The sequence below is a fragment of the Hibiscus syriacus genome, unplaced genomic scaffold (assembly GCF_006381635.1).
Source record: "Hibiscus syriacus cultivar Baekdansim isolate YM2019G1 unplaced genomic scaffold, ASM638163v2 tig00117007_pilon, whole genome shotgun sequence".
Taxonomy (NCBI): Eukaryota; Viridiplantae; Streptophyta; class Magnoliopsida; order Malvales; family Malvaceae; genus Hibiscus; species Hibiscus syriacus.
The window spans coordinates 349,126-365,547 of NW_024063520.1; the positions used below are offsets into that span (position 1 = coordinate 349,126).

At 34.0% G+C, this 16,422-nt stretch overlaps 1 pseudogene; it reads left to right on the plus strand.

Annotated features, from left to right (window-relative positions):
- Nucleotides 1-7,911: 7,911 nt before the first annotated feature.
- LOC120195150 lies at nucleotides 7,912-15,776 on the plus strand (annotated as a pseudogene).
- Nucleotides 15,777-16,422: the final 646 nt, after the last annotated feature.

Consider the following 16,422-nt stretch of genomic DNA (forward strand, 5'->3'; position numbering starts at 1 on the left):
GTAGCTAACATAGTGTCAGTTCCAAAGAAGGATAAAAGGTGTGCATGTGCATTGTCTAATCGAGGACTTCAATAAAGCAAGTCCTAAAGACAACTTCCCTTTATCGCATATACACTTTGGTGGATAATACAACTGAAAAAATTTCTTCTCATTCATGGATGGTTCTCAGGATACAACCAGATTAAATGCATCCAAAGGACATGGAGAAGACCACGTTTGTCACGATGTAAGGGATATTTTGTTACAAGGTAATGCCCTTCAGATTAAAGAATGTAAAGGAATATACCAAAGAGCTATGGTGACCTGTTTCACGACATGATGCATAAATAAATTGAAGTTTATGTTTATGACATGATTGTCAGTCACAAATTGATGATGAACACATTGAGAATATGAGGAAACTCTTCCAAATACTAAGAAATTCCAATTAAAGCTGAATCCAAACAAGTGCACTTTCGAGTAACATCTGGGAAGCTATTGGGGCTTTATTGTTACAGAAAATGTATTGAAATTGATCTAGAGGGAAATGCCATATCTGACTTTCTGAAAACTATGAACCATTATACTTCGATTTCCCATATGAAGACTTGATAGCCATATCTTTAGAAGAAGCAAGTATTTCCACATGTAACTCCTAGAAAATGCATTTTGATGGTGCATCAAATGCGTTAGGGCACGATATTGGGGCTATTTTGGTATCACACGAAGGAAATCACTATCCATTCACTAGTAGATTGAATTTCATGCACTAACATGGAGGAATATGAAGCTTGTGTTTTAGGGATTCAAGCTGCTATTGGATATAACATAAAGACTCTGAGGGTATATGGAGATTATGCCTTAGTGATCTATCAACTCCGAGGAGAGTGGGAACTAAGCCGGTGGAATACAGAAAGCTCATTTTGGATCTACTTAAAGAATTTGAAGAGGACACTTTCCATTACATACCAAGAGAGAACCAAATGGAAAATGCTTTAGCTACATTGGTAGCAACATTCAAAGCTGGTGAAGAATCTGACATGATACCAATCGATATGCAATCATATGAGTACCATAGTACCATGACATTCTACAATATATCAAATCGAAGAGGTAAAAGATGAAATACCACGGTACCATGACATTCTACAATATGTCAAAAATCAAAGCTATCCGAATGAAGCCACTGAGATTGACAAAAGGACAATCAGAAGAATGACATCCAGATATTTTCTTGATGGAAAGGTCTTATACAAGAAAAGTCATGATCAAGTCTTACTAAGGTATGTAGATACGGAAGAGGCAAAAATGATATTAGAAGAGGTACATGACGGAGTATGTGGGACACACGTAAACGGGCATATAATGGCAAGACAAGTTATGAGGTACGTATACTTTTGGTTCACATTAGAGAGTGACTGCATCAATTATGTCAGACGGTGTCATAAATGCCAAGTCTATGGGGATAAAATAAATGTTCTTCCCTGTCCACTTCATGTAATGACGGTACTGTGGCCCTTTTCCATGTGGGGCATGGATGTCATTAGACAGATCCATCCAAAATCTTTAAATAGTCATTGATTCATTCTTTTAGCAATTAACTACTTTACCAAATGGGTCGAGGCTGTGTCATATGCCAGTGTCACTCAATCCACTATTTGTAAATTGTTGAAAAAGGAGATCTTATGTCGGTACGATTTACCATAAAGGATCATTACCATTATTGCAACCAACTTAAACAACAAAAAGATGGATGTTGTATGTGAACAATTCAACATAAAACATCATAATTCTGTTGCTTATCGACCAAAGATGAATGGAGCGATAGAACCATAAAATAAAAATATCAATAAAATAGTGGAGAAAACGACTGAGACATATAAAGATTGGCATGAGAAGTTAACTTTTGCCTTATTTGTTTACCGAACTTCGGTGCGAACTTCGACTGGGGTAACCCTATTTTCATTAGCATATAGGATAGAGGCGGTATTGCCTATTGAGGTGGGGACCTCATCACTCCGGGTTTTGTATGAAGTTAAACTAGATGATACAGAATGGGAGCAAACTCGATATGGTCAACTGAACCTAGTAGAAGAAAAAAGGTTGAAAGTCATTCACCATGGTCGACTCTACCAAAAACGAATGATCCGAGTACACAACAAGAAGGTGCGCCCAAGAGTATTCTATGAAGGAGATCTTGTACTAAAAAAATATAGCCAATCAAAAAGGACTTAAGAGGAAAGTGTATGTCAAATTGGGAAGTCTTATGTCGTGAAAAAGGCCTTCTCCAGAGGAGCACTCGTCCTGACAGAAATGGACTGGTTGAAACTACCAAATCCTATAAACTCTTATGCAGTCAATAAATAGTTCTCTTAGGGTGAAAACTCGAAAGGGCACTCTAAGTTGAAAACAAAGAAAAATTTGAAAAAGAGAGGTTTAGAGTGAAAACCCGAAAGGGCGCTCTAAATAAAAATGAAAAATATGGGTCCAAGATGAAAACCTGCAAAGGGCATCTTGAAACCGAGGGAGGATCCAATTGAAAACCCGAAATGGAAGCTTAGGTAATAATCCAGATTCCTACACGAGAGGGTCCCGGATTAAGGCAATAAAGCATCACAACATCCAAGTCTTCAGAGGGCTTAGTGGTTTGGTAGGAGCTTTTCACTCTTCCAAACATTGTCCCATCTTCGAAGTCCCCTTGACAAAAGCTACACTCAAAAGTCATCTAACAGCGTGCCAGTTCAAAAGCATCTATATTATCGAGATCTAGGGCACCTATTTGTATTTCTAAATAATGTCATCTTTTTATGTTTTCCATGTATTTTATTTTTCCACATAAATAAATATGACCATTTGTCCGAGAAAAATCAACTCATTAGCATTTTATATTGAATTTAAATGAGAATAATTTATTCACTTTTGAAAAGATCATTGTGTATTACTGCACAAAGAATTCTTCAAAGGTACGGGTACCTAGAAGTTGATAAAGGTTCTTGCACCATACTCGAAGGAATGGCACGGATACTAGACACTGATCAAGATTAAAAGAAAAACTTCTTTTTGAAAATTCCTAGAGGATGTTAGATCAAAGCTTGTCAAGGATCATAGAGTCAAAAATCAAGAATCATAAATTCAAGATCGGCAGAGATCAAGAGACATCAGAAAAATCAAGATTGACAACAAGAGATTGAGATTTGTCTCTAATAAATCCTAAAATAACACACTTCACATATACAGTTTAGGCATACTGCATTCATATCATTGCACATGCATAATTTTTGCGGATTTTTATCAGAGTCAATTTCAACTTCGCAATAAAGGATATTGAACTCTGAGAACAATCAAGATTAAGGACAATACAATCCATTCAAGTTGGATTTCAACTTCACAACGAAGGATATCCGGCTCATAAAATATATTCAATTTAGACTCAACTTCATGACGAATGAGTCACCCACGATTTCAACTTCACAATGAAGGATATAGTGCCTAATAGATCAACTTAACTTCACAATGAAGGGGTCATCTACAAAAAATGAGGAACTATCTCAACTAAAGTCACCTAGTCAAATTCTAACTTCACGGAGAAGGGTATTGGGCTAGAAAAAGATGGCGATGATTTACCGCTTACTCTAGGCATCGAGCTAGATTTCAACTTCACGATGAAGGATATCACGCTCGACTGACTCAACTTTATGACGAAGGGGTCAACCACGATTTTAACTTCATGAAAAAGATATCATGTTCAAAGACATCTCAAGATCAACCCAACTTTACGACGAATGAGTCACTCGCAATACGACTCAACAACAGGGAGTCATCCTCTATTTTTAGGTTAAATCTAACTCCGCAGCAGAGGATAGTCAATAAAAGATTCGACTGCAATATTGAGTCAGATTTTAAACTCAGAGATCGACAACCCTCACAGGAACATGCTTGTTTTCAAGTCCATGTGCACCGAACGAAAATTTGTCTTTTTGTCTTTGCCCTATTTTTGTTGCACGATAATGGGAAAAGGGGAACTATAGTCACTCATTTTTCATTAGGGGTTTATTTAGTATATATATTAAAATATAATGTAGTTTTTGAAAATATTTTTTGAAAACATATAATATATAGTTTTTAGAAAACATTTTTTTTGAAAGCATATAATATATAGTTTTAAAAATTGGTTTTTGAAAATATAATATGGTTTTGAAAATACGTTTTGAAACCATATATTATATAGTTTTGAAAACAAAATTTTGAAAACATGTAATATAGATAGTTTTAAAAACGGTTTTTGAAAACATATATAATATAGTTTTGGAAAACATATTATATATATATATATAGTTTTTTAAAACGATTTTTGGAAACATATATAATATATAATTTTTGAAAATATAATATATGTTATATAGTTTTTATTATATATTATTTATATTATTATTTTTTACTTATTTTTATTTATTTTTATTTATATTATTTATTTAGTTTTATTTTTTAAAAAGGTCTAAGTCCAAATTCGGGTCCAATTCAATTCAGAGTGCAGCTCAACCAAGCAGGAGGCCTGACCCAGCAAGCCAACCTGGTTAGGGAGATAATTAGGGTTTCATCATAAGCTAGGGGTGTTGTACGGTTCACAACCTTTAGATCGAGGATAGATCAACGGCTCATATTGAAGATAGCTCGGGTTTCAGCCTAGCACCAGTGCTACATAGGAGTAACCATTGGATATGGTCAAAATGATCTAATGGTAGATCGAGAAAATCTGAAAGATACCCATGGGCTGAACAACGACCACGCACCAACGAAACAACCAAAGCCGAGAAAAGCATTGAAAACTCGGCCATGCAAAAGACCCCCAGCTAAATCGAGACTACGCTATCCCATTTAGTCGGTCAACAACAACCTCATCAAGCTCGGGTAAAACGGGAACGAGAGAACGACCCCCGAAATAGCTGGAAAATAGGCCCGATCGGGGGCTATATAAATACGAGCAACCATAGAGGAATCATCAAGGAAAACACGACAACCAACAAAAGACACAGAAAACCATCATCAGAAAAATCTTCAAAACAACAAAAAACCAAACAATATACAACAAATATACGAAAACCCAAGCCAAAGCAAAGAGCAAAAACATTTGAAATAAAAAACAAAAGCTTAAAACATTGTTTCATCGAAGGTCATCAAAATGCGTAGAAGCCTCATCGAATGAGGAACAGTCGCTAAGAAAGTGAAGAGACCTCATCGGAAAAAGTAAAAGCTAAAATGTTACGCTTAGATCTACATCGGAGGGGTGTTTTTAGGTGTTTGGGCCTCAATTTTAGGTTTACGGGGTCGAGGAGGAAATTTTGGATAAACTTTTAGGTTTTCGGCCATCAGAAGCGGTGGCCAGAGTAGTGATCGGCGCGGCGGGGCATTGGTGGTGTGATGGTCGGCCATATGTTAGTTGAGAGAGTTTAGAGAGAAGTGAGAGGATTTGATTTTGGGAGAAATTAGTGAAATATTTTTTTTGTGAATTGGGAGTATTTATAGGGACGGCCTTTGTGTAAATATGAAATTATTAAATTATTTATGCAATCACTACGGTTTTGATGCGTAATTCATTTTGGCCACCCGTTGTAAATTTGCCCTTGAATTTTGAATTTATTCAATTTAATCCCAATTTATATTTTTATATTTATGCAATTTGACTCATAACTTCTTATTTTCTTATTGAAGTTTTTAATTAATTCCAATTTGATCATTGAATGTTAATTCTTTTCAATTTGGTCCTTTTAATTCAAGTTTTCTTTTAATTATTTAATTATTTTTTATTTTTTTCTTATTTAACATTAATTTGATGTATGTTTTTTGGGTCAATTTTAAATCCTTCAATGGTAAGTAATTCGGATCGAACTTTTAAATTTTAATTTAACCTTTAATTTTCGTTAATTACGACAACCGAAAATTAAATTAATACCGAAAGGGCGGTACAGGGGTGATAATTCTTCCCTGACTGTAATTGACTCCCGAACCCGATTCAATTCAGTAAAAACGCAAATAAGGTAAAATGGTAAATTAAGGTTTCCGATCGACCTATTTTTAAAAAGATCAGTGATGGCTCCATCACATTGAAATTAAGTCGGAACTCGATTCCAGGCTCACCCGAGGAATGGTTACGACACATAATGCAATCAGAAAATTTCATTTTTAAGTTTTGACTATACATGAAGCTATGAATTAAATAAATGCATATTTAAGTAATTCTTTAGAAACAATAATAGATTTAAGTTTCTATTTTTTATAACACTATTTATATAACTTTATTTTGTGTTATTTCGGATTTCTGTAGTGCAATCAGAAATTTCAGTTTTGACATTTGATTGTTATAGAAATATTAAACTTGAATATTAATATTTATTTTGAGACAACTTAATTAGCAATAAGTCATTAAAGTGACATCAATTATGTAAAATATTTGATTTTTAAAATATAAAAGTTATGTACATGTAACTGAGGATATGTTAGTATTGATTAATAGTTGTTGTAATTGCATGTAAAACTTTGATAATAAGCATGTGATAATTATTCGATTTGATGTGTGAATAATAAATCGACCCAAAGGAAGATTTGTGCTTAACATGTTCTTATTACTAGTGTTAGGTTATAACACCAAATACCACTTAAGGTGAATATTTTGTCTAAAGATGAAATAGTAATAGAATATCTGATATCTTGAAACGAGATTTAAGTTTATTCAAATCTATTATTATTTTGGTTATCTTTTATTAAAAGATAAAACTAAAAAAATTGAGTGGTTAATAATATAATATGGTTTTGTATATTGTTAATGCAATATATGAAATATGTTTCAATTTGGTTTCATCAAAATTCAATTTTGATTGTTGATTATTAGAATATATTTATTATGAAACAATTTAATTCATATTTTAAATGTGTTTGTTATTTTAGTGAAATCGTTAAAACAAAATTTTGTTAAATTGACCTCTTTTGTATAGATTGATTTATTTAAAATATCAAGATAATCATGTGTTTCTTGTAATTTATACGTTCATTAATTTCCTAAATGAAAGTTAATATTTGATCGGATTTCGACTAAACAAATTAACATTTGACCGTATTTCAAGTGACACGTGTGGTATTACTATGTGACAATTATCGGGTATTTTATGTGGCCTCGTGCAGACTACTATGGGTATTTTTTATCCTTCTTTGACCGAAATCCATGCCTTTGTTGTTGCCTTATACGTTGCCATTGACGATGGTTGGGAGAACGTTCATTTCGTGGTCGACTGTGCTATTTTGATTAATAAGTTGCTGCGAGAAGATGAAGACATTTCTGCCTTGGCGTGCCACATCCAGGCTCCAGCAGGTTATAATAGATCACTTCAAGGCTTTTCCTGGCTTTTATATTTCTTTGATCCAAAGATCATGTAATAAGGTTGAGGATACTTTGGGTAAATGGGCCATTATGTCTTTAAACTAATTGTTTTCTGATTCGATTTATTCTGAGATTATATTTTCAAAAGTTATTAACGATGTAAATTCTATTTAATTTATATAGTTAGACACTCTTTTATCCTCGTAAGCTAAACACTTCGATATTGGTTTTAATGAGGCCCGTTTAACTATAAAAAAAATAATCAAACAACCTACTACATGTCTTATAATCTATCTCATTTACGTCCCTACATATACTTTCTGCTAATGCCCACTCTTCGTTTGTGAAGTATCTTAAAATCTCAAGTATCTCTTTGGCGGGAAAAAATTTGTACTATTTCCCCTCACCGATATATATGTCCCTCACTTTCCCGGCGACCAAACACTTTGAATTGGCATCCAGAAAAAGGAAACATGTCGACATTCGATTACCCCGTACTCTCACGTGCTGACATTATCTCAATCCTGGCGGAGTCACAGATCGCCGCCGTTACCATCCAGAAAAAGGAAACATGTCGACATTCGATTACCCCGTACTCTCACGTGCTGACATTATCTCAATCCTGGCGGAGTCACAGATCGCCGCCGTTACCGACAACGATTTCAAGAATATCAAACCCGATTTCGTCTCTAATCTCTACACGCGCCTCCTTATCTACCTCGACGCTCTCAACGAGTCCGCTCATTTCCTCCCACAAAAGCAAATTCCTTCTTTCCCCTTTCTTAAAATTATTTTTAATTTTTATTTTCAGGGAAGACCAAGGGCAATTTGAGTTTTCGGCACTGGAACAAATTGAGAATCCGGATCTTCTAATCGGGTCATTCCAGATCATGAATTTATACGGCAGGCTAAGAGAGGTGATGGAGTCTCTTAAATGTCCGATGCTATTTAACCTTAGGGATTTGGTTAAACCTGACCCACGTCGGACCGAGCATTTTCTCAGCGCAATCCTCAATTTTTGTCTTTACAAGTACGTATGTTCTGACTTTTAAAAGTTTTGATTTTTTTTTTCACTTCAATTTAGTTGCGTAAAAAATGGGAACATGTGGTGTTACATTGTTGTGGCATTTGAATGACCAGGTTTATAAACAAGAAATTGTTACATAGCCCTCTTCAATCCGGTCAATCCAATTGTAGGTTCAAGTACATACGATGTGAAATGTTCATTTAAATTTACTATGTCAGCGTAGAACATTGATGGTTTCATAATTTCCAATAATCTGAAATGTTATTATCAAGTTTTGGATCCTTGTAATTGGAGGGAAAACTTAAACGATGTGTTACGTTGAGGTATTTTGGGATGATTGATATATCATTCCGCTATACGAGACATATTGGTTTCTGAAGTCTTGTCTTGGTTGTCAATGCCATGATGGCAGGGTTGTGCGTGCCCACTATGAGATATTGTCTGCTTTGAGGGTTTAAAGATTGTTCTTATGGCTTTGTCCTTTGAGAAAAGATGTCTTGACAAAGCAAGAGTGATGACACATTAAACAGCTATAATTTGAAAGAAGATGACAGAAGTAATTGAAGGAATAAAAGAAAAGGGTTATGGTTTATTTGAAATCTGTTAATGATAATGAAAAAACTGATCCTATTAATCTTTTATTAGATTATTTAAGATAGAACTCTTACTAAGTTTCATATGCTTAATCACACACACATTAAATATTTAATTAAAAAATATACAAAAAATAGAGTCAAATAAAAATAATGTAAACCAAAAAAATAATTAAACTAAATTTGATGCTCCTGCATGAAAGACCGGCCCTTGTTTATGAAACTCCAGTCTTTAAACCAGTAGATGTTGGATTACTTTACAACACTAGCCCCTTAGACAAGGGTGTAGATAATGTTTCTGCGAAGAGCTAGTACGGATCCAAATTTGATGCTGATGCAAGGATTGCTGGTTTGTGCCTGTTATAAGGTGTTATCAGCTTTGGAGTTCTAAAAACTGCCTCTAGTTTTGTCTTTCTTGAAAAGGTGCATTGAAGTGGATGGTGACCTTTGCTTTATAAAACCTCAGTCTAATCAATGCAGGATCATTTCCGCTCTCACATATACCTTACCCTTGTTACGGTCTAACTTTCATGATGATCTTTATGGTTAGAGAAGACGTCTTTGGTGATTATTAGAACATTATCAAGCTGCAGTTTTAGAGAAAGTTGTGGACAGTTCCATGATGACCCATATAACAGCTTTTCCTATGTTTTTATTCTTTAACACTAATGCTTTCTGGTATGAAAGTTGTAAATTGGTTAAATTGAGGACAGCAATTTGAGTAGATGTAGCCATGACCATGAGCATATAGAAGTGGGTTAACACCTTTTCTTTTGGTATATGTATAGTCTTAATCCCGATTTTCTCAGATTAGTCCTCTTTTCAGACAGTCATTTACTAGAAATTCTGGTTCCCAACCAACAGTTTATCACTTAAATTTCCTTTAATCAGTTCTCCAATCTTTTCCAACTTTCCACACGTTATGTTATTCTGTATGTTGGTTTCCATCTTAGAGAAACAGAAAAGAATCTTCTAAGACCGATCGTGAGGAACTGGCCCTTCTTGATGATCAGCGAAGGAGAAGGAGAATAAGATTTCTCAGGTATTTGAAGAATGACTTGTGATACTTAACCGTAAAGATCAATTTTCACCGTATCTTTGCCATGCAGTTGAATGCAGAGATAGCTGGTTATAGTGAAGCTAGAGAAAGAGAGTTACCCCTAGTTCAAGAGGTGGAGTCAAAAGTTAAAGAATTGCATGAGATGATTTGTGTCTTCAACAGTAATCAGATGTCACTGAGAACTTCTATTCGGAATTTGAAAGAGAAGAATGGGCAAATGGATGAAAAGGTTAGACTTCTTATCACTTCTTGCTAAAGCTTTATTCACTTATTTAGGCATGACTGACAAGTGCTCAACTTTGTGTGGAGAGTTAACCTATCTATGTTTTTTGGTTGACGTTGAAGAAATGCTTATACTCAAACATGACCATCATACATGCTTAGATTTTATCCGTTCTCTGTGTATAAATTTTGATTAACCAAAGGTTTTTTTGTTGTATTTTCACCTAATTGCTTTGTGTCTTTGAATCTAAAAGATTTTTCATAGTATCGTTTGATCCTGTTTCCTTTTAAAATGATGAGATACATACATCATATTTTCCATTTGTGTGGAGGATCTTCTTTCTTTTATGGTTACACCACCATTATTTCTGTTTTCCAAATAACTGTTTTAAATTTTTAGGTTCACTTTGACTTTTACTTTTTGTGTGCATTATAGTTTCCCCTCTTTAGCCATTAGTGTTATCGAATACTTCATTTTATATTGACATGCCTCCTCTTTACAGATTTCTGAGGCCGAGTTTGACCTGGTTCAGAGTGTCCAAGAAAATGCAAATCTACGTTCAAAAATAGTTCAGTCACCAGATAAAATACAGGTGCATATCCCTTCTTATTAAGTTTAACTTTGATAATTATGGCTTGGATATGTAAAGCATTGCTGTTATTGATTCTCAAACCTAGTTTATATGCTAATGATACCATTCCCAACAGGATTCTCGTAAATGTAATGGAGAGTTGATTTATTGTGGTTTCTGTTTTAATGTATGTATTTAGAATAGATAAAACATGATTTACTTATTTAATTTTGTACCTGCGGTATCATGCAATTACACTTTCAGTCTCGGGATTTTTGAAATTCTTCCTAGTTATTGATTTCTATAGTGGAAGCAGTTTTTTTTTCTTTTATTTTTAAATTTTCAAATGGTGGTTTTAAAACTATTAAGTTAACTTGGAAAATTCTAAGTATTTATTGACTTCTATATTAGAAACAGCGTCTTTTGTTTTCTAATGTTCAGTTGGGTGCTTTTAAAACCATTAAATGGAATTTCACTTTAGATATTTGACGCTAAATATTAAGGTTGAAGAGGTGCAGGAAAGTTTACTGGTTAAAAACATTTTTTCTTCCATAATTTAATATGTTTTTTTCCTTATGAGAAACTATTATGTTTAAATCATTCCTTAGTTAACTACTTTTAGTGATTATGTTTAAAACCAGAGTAAGGTGGCAGCTTGTTTAAATCATTCTTTCGTTAACTATTTCTCATAGTTTTTTTTCCCTGAATGTTTATATGATACTCCTATTTAACCTCTCACCAAACATTCGTAAATTATGAAGCTTGAGACAACATTGCTTGGAAAAGTGAATGTGAATTTGTTTGGCCTGCAATCCTCTTGTTATGCCCATGGATCTAAATTATATGCTTTGTCTAAGGCAGCTAGCTTACACTGATGCACATTACACATAGCCGTCTTCTTTGCTGTGGCCTAAATTCTACCTGACATGCAATACTAGGCCTAGAGGTGGCAATCGGGTCATTCGGATCGAGTTCGGGTTGGGTCATTTCGGATCTATACTATTTCAGTTTAGATCCGGTTCAGGTCGGATCAGATCTGGTTCAGGTTTAGTTCGGGTTTATAAAAATTCAGTTTGGTTCGGGTCAAAATCGTAGTGGTTGGTTTTCAGTTCGGGTTAATATCGGGTCGGTTAGCTTCAAGTTGGGTCAATATCGGGTTGGTTGGTTTCGGTTCAGGTCAACCATTAGATTTTTGGATCAATTTGGATTGGTTTCTATTCTGGTCAACCTTTAGATTTTCGATGCATTGTCACTTTTTGTCGTCATAACTTTCAGTGCTGCCATTTATTACTTATAATTCAAGAATTTTATGTGAATATGTATTGTTACATCCCAAATTCAGAGCTAGAAGTTTTAGTTTTAATCAATTGAATCAATTAATCTCTAAAATTAAGAATTTTATGTGAATATATATTGTCACAGTCCAAATTCAAGCTAGAAGTTATTTCATCAAATATAGAGATGATCTTTTAACCGAGGAAAGTTTTAACCGAGGAAATCTTATTGAACCATTTAACTATTACTAAAAGTGGTGGTTAACTAATAGTATAATATAAAATGAGAATAAAATATACATCATTTTATTATTTATCAATGTTAATAATAGATGATAATAATAAATAAATTATTCATTCACTTAGACTCAATTATCGGGTCAAAATCGGGTCGTAGTTCGGTTCGGATCGGATTCGGGTTGCTTTTGGTTCGGGTTAATTTTGGTTCAGGTTTCTTTCGTTTCAACTAAAATTCAGGTCGGTTTCAATTCGATTTGGGTTATTTTGGGTTTCAGATCAATTTTGTGTCATCTTGTTCGGTCTATATTGAGATGGATCAGATAAATCAATTTAGGTAATCAAATACGGGTCAAATTTTCCAGGTCTAACTAGGCCACCTTGTATAGAAGGCCATTAAACAGAACCATGTTCCACCATAACTTAATTATCCTGCTACCATATATATATTTGCGTACCCCTATTAATGTGTTTCCTATCAAATCACTGCTTGTAAATTATTAGACTTGAAACCACCTTTATATTACTTTAGCATTATTGCCATCAAATAGATGCAATTCTTAAACACTATTTTATTTCTTTTCCTTGTTTGGTTGTAGGTGACTTTTCTCAAGCCCTATTATTAGATATTACTTTCCTCGCACACTTTTTATTTACACATTATATTCATCTTTGTTAAAACCATGGAATTACTTGCATATCAGATTTGTCACCTTTCATTTTTTATAACATCAATTGAGCTGTCTATACTTGTAAATGTCCTATTATGCAAAAATTCAGTTTTGGTTCAAATTTGATTTGAGTTTTACAGGCTCTTTATATGACACAAAACATGCCAATCACTTTTAGTTTGCCTTGTTGATTGGGGTAGTTAATGTTGGGTTGAATTGATTTGTTTAGTCGCCCTGTGGATGGTATGATTGTCCTTTTCACTAAAACATTATTTTGTTCTTTTATTTTCTTCTTTTTTTCTTTTGAAAGAGAGCTTTAGAGGAGAAATTAGCAAGAGATGATGCAAAGAGTGCAGAAAGGTCAGCTATGGAGTCTTTTCAACAGAAACTGCTACTGTTGAGGTCTATAGCAAGGTATGCTTTCATATACTATAGTATCTGGTGCCTTCAGACTTATTGTCATTCTTCTGAAAGCTAATTGGATGAGAGTTTAATTTGCTTGATGCTATTCAATTAAATGCATTCCTACCTATGGCATAGAATGCATCACGAGAAGGTTCATAATTTATTAATCTTCATGTTAGTAGAATGCACATTTCTATCTGTTTCATGTAGGAGTTCAACAAATTGCGTACCTCACCTTTTGTGCAAGATCTAGCACCTTGTTGTTTGTATCTCCATCCTTGAAGTGTTCAATCATATGTTGTTGTTGTTGGGCTTATTGCTTCACTCTTTGGCTTTTGTACCCTGTGATGTTGGAAACATCTAGTATCATGTATTACTCTCATAAGCTTGGATTATGTTTGGAGCTTTAGACTGATATAATATGAATTGAGATTGTGGAATTACTAAGGAATGAGAGAGAGATGTCGCGCGAAGAAAGAACAGACTGAAAAAGCTTATTTTATTTTTTTAAGAAGTTAAAACCTAATCATAAGATTTAAGTAAATTACAATTAGAAAATAGAATTTAGGATAAACTAAAAGTCCTTATCTTGATAGATTTGCTAATTTCGGCAGTTTTCCACAGTGATGTACGCTTATCCACATGCATGCATTTGATTTATGGACAGATTGGTCTATCATTGGGCTATTAGAAAGCTTGCTTCTATATTCTTTCATAATGTTAAATCTGAATTTGTGTATCTTTTAGCAATCAAAGTACAAATTTCTTCTCAAGTTTCAACAATAATTGGTTGACATGATGAGAAGAAAGACAGCAGATGCTTTTCTTTTCTTTTTACTCAAATAAAGAATGAATCACTACTTAATTATAAATCAGAAGAGCCGACTATACTTGTATATTCAGAAAGCTAAATATCTGAAAAAGCATTAAAGTACACGGGCATCTATTCAACATGCATAAATTATTAACTTTATATGGTAGAAGAAGATTATAACTAATTCTTGATATTGGGTGTTGCTACAGGCTCTTAAGAAAATGTCAAAGCACTTTGCCTTGATGCAAGCTATACAGGAACAGGTACACTGACTATGGACCAGATCCCCATATGTGCCTATTCTCTAAAGCTGTGTAGTAATGTGATACGGTTCAACTACCCTCCGGCCTCTACTTTTATGTTTTCTACGGCTTATCTTTTGGAACAAAATCCACCCATCCCCTCCCCCAACCTGGATTTTTAACTAAATATCAGTTGTTTTAGCTTCTAATAAAGTTGCCACTCTGAATTATCGAATAAATTCTTAAAAGGAAAGGTTCTGATTTTTGAATGCGAGCCATTTTACCTTGCATGAGAACTACTTAATATGCTAAATGCCTTGTTATCACATTGTTCATTTTAATAGGTGAATTCCGCAAAATCAGTTGAAAAAGAATGTAAGAATATGAAAGCTAAGTTGGGTGATGATGCAGTGTTAGACAAGTCACTCGAGGCTAAACTGGTTGAACGGCAAGGAAAAGGCAGGTTCCTATTAAAGTTATGTTGCGTTATTGTGGTTTGTTTTTAAATCACTTCGCAGATGCCTAAACCTTTAGCTTTTTCTTTCACCAGTTAGACAGTTGGAAGAACACCAAAGGCAATTACAGAAAGAAAGAGATCTCAAGTTTGAGGAATCTACTAAACATTTGAACAGTGAAATCAGAGGTATTGTCTAAGCGGCTTGAGCTGGAAGCAAGGCAAAAGAAGGTTGAAGATGTGGTGACGGAGGTAATCCTCATGTCTTCTTATTGCACAGTATTAGGATGTTTATTTTTTCTACCAGAAGTTGCTCGACCTCTAAACTCCCCTTTTTGTATGTCACTAAATAGGTGGACTCAATTACATTAAAGACTGGTATGGTAAGAGAATCTGGAGCTGCTAAAGTTCAACAGTTGATTAGTAAGTGTGAAGAGCTTGTAAAACAGGTATTATATCGCTTATATTAACCTTAAACGTGTCTGCATATATATATTTGAATATTTGTACTTCGGTTTTTATTGCTGTTGTTCAGCCATCACACGTGTTATCTAATTCTGAGTTCACTATATTGAACATTGTTTTGTTTAGTTAATATAAGAAGGCTTGAAAATTTTACACTCGAGCTGAAAGTGGTCTAAATGATGTGAGTGCAGTTTCAAGAATATTCATCCTCTATTGGACTACTGTTGCCAGTGGATGAGTGTGGGACTAAGCAACTTGATTCAATAGCAATAACCAGCATTTAACTTGAATTTCAGGATGCCACTATTGTGAAATGCATTTCTTTTCTCGGAGATGTAAGTTGTTACTTCCTGCAGTGACATACACATACGTATGCATTTATTGTTATGGTGCTAGGACTAAAAATATGTTGATATGGTACTGCTACTATTTTTGTTGTTGCCCTTTAGCTTGTATGCTGTTGCTAAGCTGCTGTGTTGTGTAGGCATAAAGATAATGATGAAACCATAACCGAACGTAAATGTTTTATTTCTAGTGAAACCTGCAAATAAAAATAATAGAGTTTCTTTTATAGTGAGCACTCGAGTCTTGAGGTAGTTATTATTGGGTTGGGTCAGTTTTTATTTTGAAAATTGAGGCTTGGATTAGGTTGAGTTATTTTAAGGTATGTCGGATTGGGTTAGATTTATGGTTAAAAAACCTTAATTCGGCTGATATGATATTATAATTATTTTTTATATATTTATAGATAATTACAATAATATTCAATTATATTTATTTTTTTAATTAATTATTATTATATATATATATATATATTTATTTAGGTTTGATTGAATCGGATTAAATTTTTACCTTAAATTATCCGGTCGAGTGGGGATTTTTATAAACTTGGGTAGAATCAAATTCGGATGGACTAAAAATTCAACTTGACTCAGCTGCTTGTGGGACATACTATTACAAGGGTCCTTTTATATATCGGTAGGGGCAAGATTACCATCACATTTTCCTGGGTATTGAATGTCGGTATCATATTTT